Source organism: Strix uralensis, chromosome 19, assembly GCF_047716275.1.
Source record: "Strix uralensis isolate ZFMK-TIS-50842 chromosome 19, bStrUra1, whole genome shotgun sequence".
NCBI lineage: Eukaryota > Metazoa > Chordata > Aves > Strigiformes > Strigidae > Strix > Strix uralensis.
Window position 1 is genome coordinate 14,162,723 of NC_133990.1, and position 11,471 is coordinate 14,174,193.

Sequence of the window (11,471 nt, forward strand, 5' to 3'; positions counted from 1 at the left end):
TAAAGGGAGCTGTGAAATTCAGTCTCTTATCACCACATCGGCAACGCTTTCCAGGAATCCCAGGATCCCTGTCTTTTCACTGGTTTATGTCTCGTTGAAATAGTTGAGAGGATAATGAAATTGTCAGGGTAAAAAATAGAACGTTAACGTACTTATGTTGGAACCACGGGCTAAACTCTGTCTCAACATAGTATCTTCCAGCAAGCCTCACTGATGTTTGTAAAAGCTTCTGAACACAAAAAGCATCACATGAGCATAAAATATTAGAGCTTTTGTTTGTTTGTTTGTTTTATAAAAACACCACAGAACTATTAGGTACGTTGGGGAAATGCTGCTTCTGGCAGGGGAATAGAGAGGACACACCTGTACAAACCAGTAAGCCCAGGAATAACTCCTGTTATAATGTTTCATAGAAAAAATGTCTCCTAGTTGCACGCATGGAGGGAGGTGATCCCCTGACGGGTTTCAGCTCCGGGATGAGAGCGTGGTCACCGTGCCTCATCACTCACGGCGCTTTTTTCCTCCATTTTTGCAAAGTCTACACAAATTCTCCTCCAGAAAGGGCGATGCTCCTTGCAAAGATCACGAAGATCTCCTTTGCTTGCTGCTGCTTTCATGCAGGTCTTTTAAAACTTTTAAATTGGCAACTTTTAAATGACCTGTATTAATAAAATACACTCCGTCTCTCTCATGCACATGTTTTAAATTAATAATTGCAATCCTGTTGTAAATACATGTAAATACATGAAAAAAAGCAGATCAGCATGCCAAGTCCTGGCACACGTATTTGCCTCGCATTTGATGGGCTGTTTTGGGGACGCAGTGCTCCTTTCTGAACTGAAAGCTGAATTACAGCTCAATGTCCCACGCTGATGGTTTTTTCGGCGCTGCTGGTTGCAGGTAACACAGTGTTTGTGTGTTTTTAGCCTCATGTGTTGCCTTGCTTGGGTGTGATGGCAGTAAGCAAAGCCCTTACTCCGTGGCAATAGAAGCTAGCTAGCATTGCAGTAATTATTGCAAACATCTGTAGTGCTGTTATGCAGTATCTTGGACTGCTGCTGCGTAGTTCTCTTTTCCTTTATTTATTGGTTAAGTTGGCAAATATCAGTGCAACAAATTCGTGGAATTATAAGGAGTTGCAAAAGGTTATGTGTATAGCGGGGGCATGTTATAAATGCCATTTCGCAGCGAATACATGTATTTTTCTCCTGAGAAATGAATAGAAATTTGGAATTCATTAAACACCAAAATAAGTGGGAATATTACAGCTCTGAGGAAGGGCTGTGAAGTGAATTGTTTAACCTAACAGAGGGGACTTTAGGCTCTTTGTGACTTGTCCCAGTGCTTTGTGCTGCAGAGAAGGGCTGTGAGCGTGGTTTAACGCTCCCTGTCTCGCCAGCCCCCATCCCAGCTCCCGCAGCTGTTGGATTCTGTAATTTTTATTCACATAAGTCCTTCTGTTGCAGCCAGCAGGATAATCCAAGAGCTGTGGGCTCCTGCTTCAGGAGCTGGTTGAATCACTGTTGTAGCTGTGAAGTCCGAGCTCTGCCAGCCGTCGAGGCTGAGGCATAAACTCCCCACGTTGATGCAGTGGTCAGCTGGAGGTTTTGCCTTTTGTTGAGCATAATTACATAGAATTTAGGTTCTAGCTTCAACAGTAAAGATCAAACTCTTGTCAAGCCTGTTTAAGACAAATTTTCTTTGGGTATTGTAATAAAATCTACTGTTTGGCCATTCTTAATGGTGATTTTTATCTGATGTGGTCTGCTAGGAATTTTGCTGAGCCCACATAGTGTCCATAGGGCTAGAAAGATTCTTCCCGCTAGCAGTCAAAAACAGATTCAAGCATCTAAGTTTCTTACTCGTATTTCTGCTTTTGTAAAGTAATATTTCAATCATCTGTGAACCAGAAAAAAAACCATCTGGGCTGGTTTGTCCTGAGGCCCAAGTCTGCAAAGAGAGCTTGGCCTTGAAAGTCTCTCTTTGGAATACGATTGTGTCTGAATGCTCAGGCTTTCCAGATCAGCAGTGTGCATTTACGTATGTAAAACAATCCTGTGTGTTCACAGCTTTTCTGCATATTGCTGCTTGTTTCCTGAAAATAGCTTTCTCACTGGTGCTTTTTTTTTTTTTTTTTTCAGGGAACCTCTTGAAATATCTAAAGGAGAAAAAGCCCAGAGATGCTTTTGGTATTGTGGGAATAACCCAGATGAGTCTCGGAATTTCATCATTGGACAAGCTTCCTTGACAAAAGAAGCACAGCTTTTAAGTGTCAGAAACTAAAATGACTTTCAAAATATGAACAATCATCTCAATAATAGGAAAAATGCCAAATCATGCTTGCTGTTGAAGTGTGGTGGAAGGCGAGCAGGGATGCTCAGTGCCTAGCAGTTTCCTTTATGCCGTTTTTAGAAGACCAGTGAATTTCCAACTCATTAAGTTCTAGATCATTTGGAAAAGGCAGGACACGGGTAGTACTGAATCACTGCGCTGCTCAGGCACCTTTTCCTTTGCCAAGTTTCCCAAGCAGATAACATGGAGGGGAATTCCTAACAAATGCCGGCTGCCCTGTTGCTTGCAAGTGAACTTTTCCATTGTAGGGGGAAAAAAATGTACTTGATGATTGTTTTTACATACTGAAAATCATCATTACATGTGAATGACTGGATACAAGATATTATTTTGCTATAAACTGGAGGCAAAGAGTGTGAAAAGATGGGGAAAGAGAACCAGACCCTAAGCGACTTCAGGTTGCCTCCCGATCGCAGCAGGATTCTCCAATGCCCAAACCTTACTAGCCATAAATACACTTTTTGGTCCTTCCATCACAAAACAACGGCTGTGTTCCTTAAAGCTGTCATGTATTAGACTTCCCTAAAGACATCATGCTTAAAAAATCAGATTCGTACAGCGGCAGGGTGAGCGTGCAGGCTCCGCGGGGAGGCTACGTGGGCATGGACGGTATCAACCCCACAGCGAGTTTAGTGAGAAATAAAGCTTTAAAAAACTGAAAAGCAAGGATGGGAGTGGAGGTTGGAGTTCGCGCTGCCTGCGTGAGCTTTAGCGTGACAGCCACAGCCTGTCCTGGAGCTCATCTGTCCCATCCCGCGGCAGATCTGTGGGTCATTCGGCACGGTCAGGGTAGCCCACGCTGGCTTCCTCGGCTCTTACAGGCAGTTGGCCTCTGCCAGGAGCCGCCTGCGGGTTCCACGGGTGGGACACTCTCGTCCCCGCGTGCTCTCGCTGCTGCGAGAGGCGCGGGGCTCAGGGAAGGCCGGGCTTGGTTAGGCTCGGCAGCGCCGGGTCACGGGGGAGAGCCTGTCCCGAGTGGCGGCGGCCGCCAAGGGGCGCTCGAGGGCCGCGCAGCCGGGGAGGAGCGGGGGGGACCCACGGGTGGGACACACGGACACACACGGACACACGGACACACACGGATACACAGACACGGACACACACAGAGACACAGACACACACACACACACACACAGACACACAGACACACACGGACACACACACACGGACACACACAGAGACACACAGAGACACAGACACACACACAGAGGCACACAGAGACACACAGACACACACACACAGACACACACACATACAGAGACACACAGACACACACACAGAGAGACACACACACAGACACACACACACACGCACAGATGCGCACACACACATGCACAGGCACACACAGACACACAAACACACAGACACACACACACAGACACACACACACAGACACACAGACACACACACATACAGAGACACACAGACACACACACACAGAGACACACACACAGACACACACACATACAGAGACACACAGACACACACACACACAGAGACACACACACAGACACACACACACACGCACAGATGCGCACACACACATGCACAGGCACACACAGACACACAAACACACAGACACACACACACAGACACACACACACAGACACACACACAGACACACACACTGACACACACACACAGACACACACTGACACACACACACAGACACACACACACACGCAGACACACACACACAGACACACACACAGACACACACACACAGATGCGCACACACACAGACACACACACTGACACACACACACACAGACAGACAGACACACACACACACCCACACCCCCAGGTGAGAGCCGGGAGCCTGCGGCCGGGGTGCGGGAGCGGAGGGAGAGGCGGAGGCGGCGGTAGGAGCCGTTGGCCCCACACAGGCCGTTTGTCAGCCCCTGGCCCGTGAAATCGGGCCCGGTTTTGGTCTCCCGTGGCTGCAGGGGGTCACGCAGGGCTCCAGCCACCCAGAGCACCGGGGACACGTCCCCTGGGCCTCTGCCCAGTTTCTCTGTGCAGGGTGCCGCAGGCTCGGGGGGGTGCGGAGCCTGGGCGACATGCAAGCGGGCACCCACTCTTTTCTCTCCTCCCTTTCCAGCACCCGCCACTGAGCCCTCCCGCTGCTCGTCCCTCGCAGGGCACCGCTGCCCACCCCTCCTGGCAGGGCAGACCCCAGCAGAGGTGGTTCTGGTGACACGGGAGAGCTGGAGGAGCCCAGACCACCAGCCAGCTGCTTCCCAGTAAGGTCACCCACTGCCCCGCAGAAACCAGTGCTCCCAGGTGTAGTAGCCCATCCTCAGCGCTACAGCATCACCCGAGGCCTCCTGGAGACAAGGGTGTCCAGCAGCAGCCTGTTCCCATCCCAACGCTCTGGGCTGATTTCTGGGAGCCGTGTCCCTGTCCCGGGATGGGACGGACCCGCTGGGCCCGGGAGCGGGTACCGGGGTGCCTCTGCCTGGGGCCGTCACCTCCCGCTCGAGGTTGGGTTACAACATCAGTGGTGGGCATCAGGCAGCCTCGGTTTTTAACTTCCTTGCAGGATGAATTTCACAACCCCTACGTTAGTTTGTGTTTCAGCTGTTGCTGTAGATACTGTAGCTTCTGTCTGTGCGTGTTTTCTTGTTTTTCTCATCTTTCTACAGTCTTACAGACGTAAAAACTGAAGCAGCACATAAGTTCAGGGTTTCCAAAGGAAACTGTGGTCTGAGACATGCAAAGAAATGTCAGTGGTAGAGAGTTATACTTGTGGTTAGTAACTGTTTATTTGTTTTGCTAAGTAGAAGCAGGTGTTACAGAAGAGTCAGGGTATTTGGGGGAAGAGGCAGAAGGGTTGCGTTGCTCACACGGGTTGGGGGTTGAAAACCTAGCCAGTGTTAACCATATTGTTTTTAAATGCAAGAAGCAGAATGCAGTGGAGAGAGAGAATGATTTTGCTTTAGTCTTTCAATATTAAGATTAAAATCTTTCAACTTTCTTATTTCATTTCCATTCCATGTGTTACTTCTTGAAGACCTTCCTATCAAGGAATGAAGACGAAGCGAAACAGTGGCAGGAACCCAAATGTGTTCACCAAAACCCCTACAAGCGTTCAAGAGAGCCACAAGTGGTTCTTAAAATGCCTTGATGTGCTGCAGGACTAAAGCGTGTGAGCAGTGTGTAGTATATGCAGAAGGGCTCATGTATTTGAAGGGTTACTTTCTGTCATTTACTATGGACTATTTTAAAACTTGCTGTCTGACAAGAAACTACCAGTGCACTAAAAATTCTTCACTGAAAAGCTCATGTTTGTATCATCTCTTGGCTGACACTGGTTGCTAACGTGATGCTACAGTATTTGGTCTCTGCTGATGCCCTGTGTATCCAGGGATGTTTGTCCTCATCACTCTTTTCTAAATAGGGTCTGGGGTGTGCTGCATCCCACACAGCCACAGGAGACTTGTGCGGTTTAGTTCTTTGGATTTTATAAGACTAATAAAAAAATTACAGGAATGGGCGTCCCTAAGTAGAAGTAAAAGGGTAATTGCAGGTGAGAGGGGCAACTATGAATGAACAGCCGGGTTTTGGGGCACTGGCACTATGTGGGGAGGGGCAGCCTGGGAGCACCCAGCGTGTGCTGTCCTGAAAAAGGGTCCCCAAGTACCACGATCTGTCCACAGCGCAGGTCACAAGGGGAGGAGCGAAGTCCAGTTGCATCTAAGAGTTTGCATGAAGATCAAGAGAAGATGCCTTGAACTTTAATCCAGGTTATTTACATAGTTTCTCTTTTTTTTTTTTTTTTTTTAATCGGGTTCACAGATTTAATTGGCGCTTTGTGCGAGAGGTTTAATTTCCTGTGTCAGGATGTTATTTTTAATTACTGTGACCAGGATTTGGTTAGGCTTCCGTTTTTCTTTACATCACCCAGGTAGGACGCTTCCTCCTCTGTGCTGGTAAATTGACTCCCTCGTACCAGGGCCCCAAATCCGGCTGATGGGGGAGAGTTCCCACTGGGCACAATTTTCGGGATTAATTTTTGCTCCCTGCTTCACAAGTCTACTTTTGTGCTCCTTTCCTGGTCTTACACACTGTGAGCAATTAATTTCTCTAAAGTGTGTGAATTATCGGCTATTAAAAGTACACACCAGAGTGCATCTATATATATTTTAAAAATTACTCTTTTGAAATAGAATCACTTGTGCATTTTGATATTTATTGCTGTTGCTTGCTTATTAAAATTGAATTTGACATATAGAGAGAGTTTATGTCCAGTTATCACTTTACACGCTATTAGCTGACCAGTTTGGCCCCTGTGCCATGCTGAAGGTGCTTCTTAGGAAGGAGAAATTCAACATATAGGTCAGGCTGCAAGATCAGCGTCTAGTCCTTGAAGACAAACACTGAAGTTGAAATTCCTGTCTTATCCAAAGCTTTGCAAAGGAGATTGAATAAAAATCTTTGAGATGTGAAGATACCAGTGTAGATCTAGGAAGGATAGGAGTTGTCCTCATGAAAACATTTTATGAACTAAAGCTTGAACGTGGCTTTGTATTTAAATATTCAGGTGATTTGTTTGCATCAGGATTTGCTCTAACAGCTGTGGAGGGAGCGGGTTTCCATCTTTTCTCTTCTAAGTGCTCTTGATTGAGATATTGGAAAAAGCTGTGAAGGGCTCTGAGTCCTCACCAGGGGAGGGGGAGAAGAGCCAGCAAAAGGGAGAAGAAGCAGAAAAACTGCCTTTATGCCCGCAGACTCCTTTCCAGGTACAGTTTATTTAATGTATTTTACTTCTGGTAGAGCATGGGGAATTGTAGGAATTAGTGAAGGAGGGGAAAGTCTGGCAAGGCCGGCGGGGTCTCTGTGCGGGTGAGGGTGGACACGAGCGTGGTTGAAGCTGTGGTTCGGGGTTTCCAGGCTGCGGTGGTGTGAGGGCAGGGACAAACCCCCCGCTGGATTCTGTGCGGCTGCCGTGCGGTCAGGAAAGGGCCGTGTTGGGCGAGCAGCGAGGGCACGACTGCGTGTCTGTGGTGCGAGGGCCGGCTGGAGGTCGGGGAGCAGATTCCTCCGGCGGTACCGAGCAGATGGGGCTGGGGTGTGTCCCCTCTCGTGCCCGCTCTCGCCCGGGGGGGACCACCGGGGACCCTTTGCTCGCCTCGACTCCCCAGCCCGCGCTCCTCCCCTCGGTGTGGACGGGGACGGGGAGGAGCGGGGCTCCCGTCGTCACGCCGCGGCAGGGAGGACTAAAACATGGCGGGCAGCTCTGCGCCGTGAGTGCACGGGCTTTCGCTTCGGGCTTTTCTGACTAGAGCCGGGGGGGACCCGGCTTCGCGCTGGCTTTCCCTGGCAGTGCCAAACTGCCTGCTGGCCTTCGCCTGCTGGGACCAGTTGGCCGGAGCCCATTGTGGTGGTGCGGGAGGCCTGCAGCACCCGATAGCGCCTGGGGGTGCCCCGCAGTGGGGTGTGGGGGCGAGGCCTGTGCCTGCCTGATGCTGATAACCCATTGTAGCGGCAGCCCGCGGGGTGTGAGGGGGAAAGATACAGGCACACGGGGTGTTTGCTGGCTGTTATTTGGTACAGTGAGGGCGAACTCGGAGCGTGCGCCGGAGGGAGGCCTGGGGCTGCAGCAGGAGGAGGGGAAGGGAGTGATTTCACAGTGGGCAGGGAGCCCTGCGGGGTGTGGGAAGGAGCTGGCTTTTTGGGGGGTTCAAGCCCAAGCAGGGCACGAGCTGTTGCTCCAGGCATGTTTTCCAATTTCAAATTTCCCAGCATGCGTGTTGCAGTTTTTGGCAAAGGCTGGCTCGTCCCCTTTCGGAGGAGCAGCAGAGGCGCATCCTGTCCTGCATCCGCAGGGATACATCCCGTCCCGCGGTGAGGCTGGCGTCTGGTGCCAGAATACGGAGGGGTCCCTCCTCCCCGTGCAAACCAGAGCCTGTTTCTCAGCGGGTACGAGCTCTCTAGGAGAATGCAATGTGGGAATGCTGAGGTGTACTCAGCGCTGTGCCAGCTCCTGCCTGCGGATGCTGCATCTTGAGTAGAAGTGGCCGTGCGTGTCGAGGTGTCCTCAAGTCACCGCTGCGCTCCGGCTGCCAGGGCCAGCCCCGGCCGGGACACGCAGCCGCTGCCTGGTCACCGCCAGCAGAGAGAAGCAGGGATGCAGAGCTGTGAGGGGAAGGGTTTGCGTAACTTTGGTCAAATGCTGTGCCTGGGAGCGGATAAAAGGCTTCAGCAGCAGGTTTGGCCGAGTGGCAGTGCCAGAATCAGACCTTGCCACATGTCTTCCTGCCCTCCAGGCGATCTGTGCATCCATCACTGCGTTATTTAGTCATTAATTTACAGTTGGTTTATGCCCACTGAAGGAAACCTTCCCCTACCATCACACACAGCGTGGGGGCCACGTGTATGGGCTGCTGAGCTGGGGGTTGGAGCACTGAGAGGGGAGGTGACCCTGTTCGCTCAGTCCCCAGGACGGTGCTTAGGGGGATGCTCAGCAGGGGTTAGGACATTGCTTGGCTTAGGCAGGAGCATCACCCTGTTACTGGGCAGCAGTGGGAATGGAAAGCCTCACTGGCAATGTTGGTGCTGGCTGCCCAGGGCCCCCCATGCCTGTCCCCTGCCGTCCTCGAAGCCCAGGTATAACTTCCCAAATGGCCTTTGCTCTCCACTGATGTTTTTGGGTCTTTGTCTCATTTTGCAACATCAAAAAAAAACCCAACCAAAACCAGCCACATCAACAGCAAAATGCAAAAGCCTTGATGCGCTTGAAATACTTAAAAAGGTGAATTTTGCTAACTTCCCATAGCACAAGCGCAAACTGGTGGAGATGAAAGCGAATTAGCGGAGCAGAGAGGCAGGAGGGGGGTACCAGCATCGCTGGGGAGAGCAGGTCGCTGAAGCAGGAGCACAGGGTGATGCTCAGCACCCCAGTTTGCCGTCGCCTGACTTGGTCTCGCTGCTGCTCAGGCTCTTTGGGGCTGGTTTGGGCCGTTTCTCTGCCAGGCTGACTGTGGCAAGCAGCCGGCAGCGGATAAAGTAGAAAAAGACGTTCACAACATTAATGAAAGCTTTGACAAAAAGGAAGCGGGGGAAACTATTGTCTCCTCGGCCTTATTCTCATAATGTCTGCGTGTAATAAGTCTTTTGGTTATGCTTGTGGCTTCTGTGACAAAGCAGTGATTTAGGGGGCTGTCTTTACAGAGGCAGAGCTGCTCACACGGGCCAAAGTGCTGGTGAGTAATATTTTACCACAAATTGTTGTAACTGGAGCTTGACAGCTGCAGTAGGAAGGAGGGTGGGGGATTGCATTTGATTTATTAGATGACTTACTGCAATTTGCAAGAGCAAGCTTTATGCAAGCGCAGCCATGAATTTGCAAATCCTGCAAGTAAAAGTCCATGTGAGTGAAACCGGGGAGAGGAAAGCTCTGTGTTTGGCTGCCAGAATCCCCAGAGGCGTCCTGGACCGGGGCAGGCACACACACATGGCGGCTGCAAACCGCCTTCTCGAACTGACGGCGCCTCGGGATGCCTGGGAGCCTTTCCCACGCGTTGCCGCTGCGGTGTGCTGGGGGGAACCAGGGCTCCTGTCTTTTGGTGTGGACATCAAGTATAAAATAATTCCTCTTGGCAGCAGTGCTTTCTCTCTCAGCCTTCAAACCAAGCCAGAAGTTAAAGGGATGTTTTTCCAAACCCAACCTGTGAAGCACCTTTAAGATGAGCTTTGAAGAGGGAGGGAGGAAGGCTGCTGCTTGGGCTTGCGTCACCGTCAAAATTCAGGTCATGTTTACTACGGGCAGCTGGAAAATTATGATCTCAGATGCTAACAAGTAACATCTGAAGGGAAGCATTAAAACATTCGAGCTGTTTTGTAAGCACCTACTTTACTTTTTTCCAAAACCAGTTTAGCTATTTTTAAAGATTCATTTGTCCCCTTAAGTACCTGATGTCGGCTTATCTAAAATAAGAACAGGAGGTTGCCCTTCCTTTTAATTTCAAATGGAAAAAATGGTTTTGTCTCTTTTTAGAAGACCCCAAAACAACAAACCAACCTACTGTACAGCTTCCTTTCTGCTTCGGAAAGGATAGATACCTACGGTCTGAGGGCTTTCTGTCCTTCTGCAAGCTGACCTTGTGTAATTTCCTTTATTTACATTTGACTGGCACTGGCCTCATTGACTACAAGAGTTTATACAACCACTTTTGAGAGGAATACCAAGGCTTGCAGAAGCGAGTTCTGCCCTGCGTTGCCCTCTTATTTACTGGTACAAAGTAGATATACAGTGCTTCTGAATAAAAATAAGTATTCTTATCCTATTTTGTTCTGGCCTTAATGCCTTTGTAGCAGGAGAACAGAGGAGGTTGTGGGCAATTAATTTAAACCAGGTGGGAAAAATTACCCCAAATTGTTTCTGCGCAGGGAGACATCTGATAGTGTTACAGTTTTACGTGCTTTTATTTATGTGAACAGTGTGCAGCCTTTGTAATCCTTTTTTTCTGTTTTTTGGGGGTGTTGTTTTTGAGGAAGCTGTTGCAAATAATGTTTGTTCACTGCTGTAATTGAGCCAGAGTCAAATTTGGAGACAGATTATCTTCCTGGGACTTTGGTATTTGTGTTAAGTCTGCGCCGCTTGCGTGCGTGATCACCTCTGTTCTAGGACTTTTGCAACCATAATGAAAACAAATTGCACTTAATACGTATCAGTGGCATGATGATTCCTTCAACAAGTAGTTCTTTTGCAAGTCTAATACATGCATTGATATTTGGAATTAAGCAGCACGGCAGTGTTACCCCTTGTAGGGTTTGATGATGCTAGGAGTTATGGGCTAAGCAGGGAAGGGTGTGAAAAGAAATAAGGTTTGAGGGAGAGAAAATTGCCCTTTAGTGCAACTATCCTGCTATTTAGTAGCTTGATTTCTGATACATGAGCCGCCTAGTCTGGCATGAAGAAAGTATTCTGCAATTCAGAGATGATAAAATAATTACATGATTGCGTGCTTCTTGAAGACACGAGGATAATGTTCCTAAGTGCCACCAATTCAGTTACCAATCAGCAGAAGAAAAGGCTCCTTCTAATCAGGCCTCCCCGGGTAAGGGTTTACAAGAGTACCCTTGAGGTCAGCACTCATCTACCAGCTTCCAAGCAA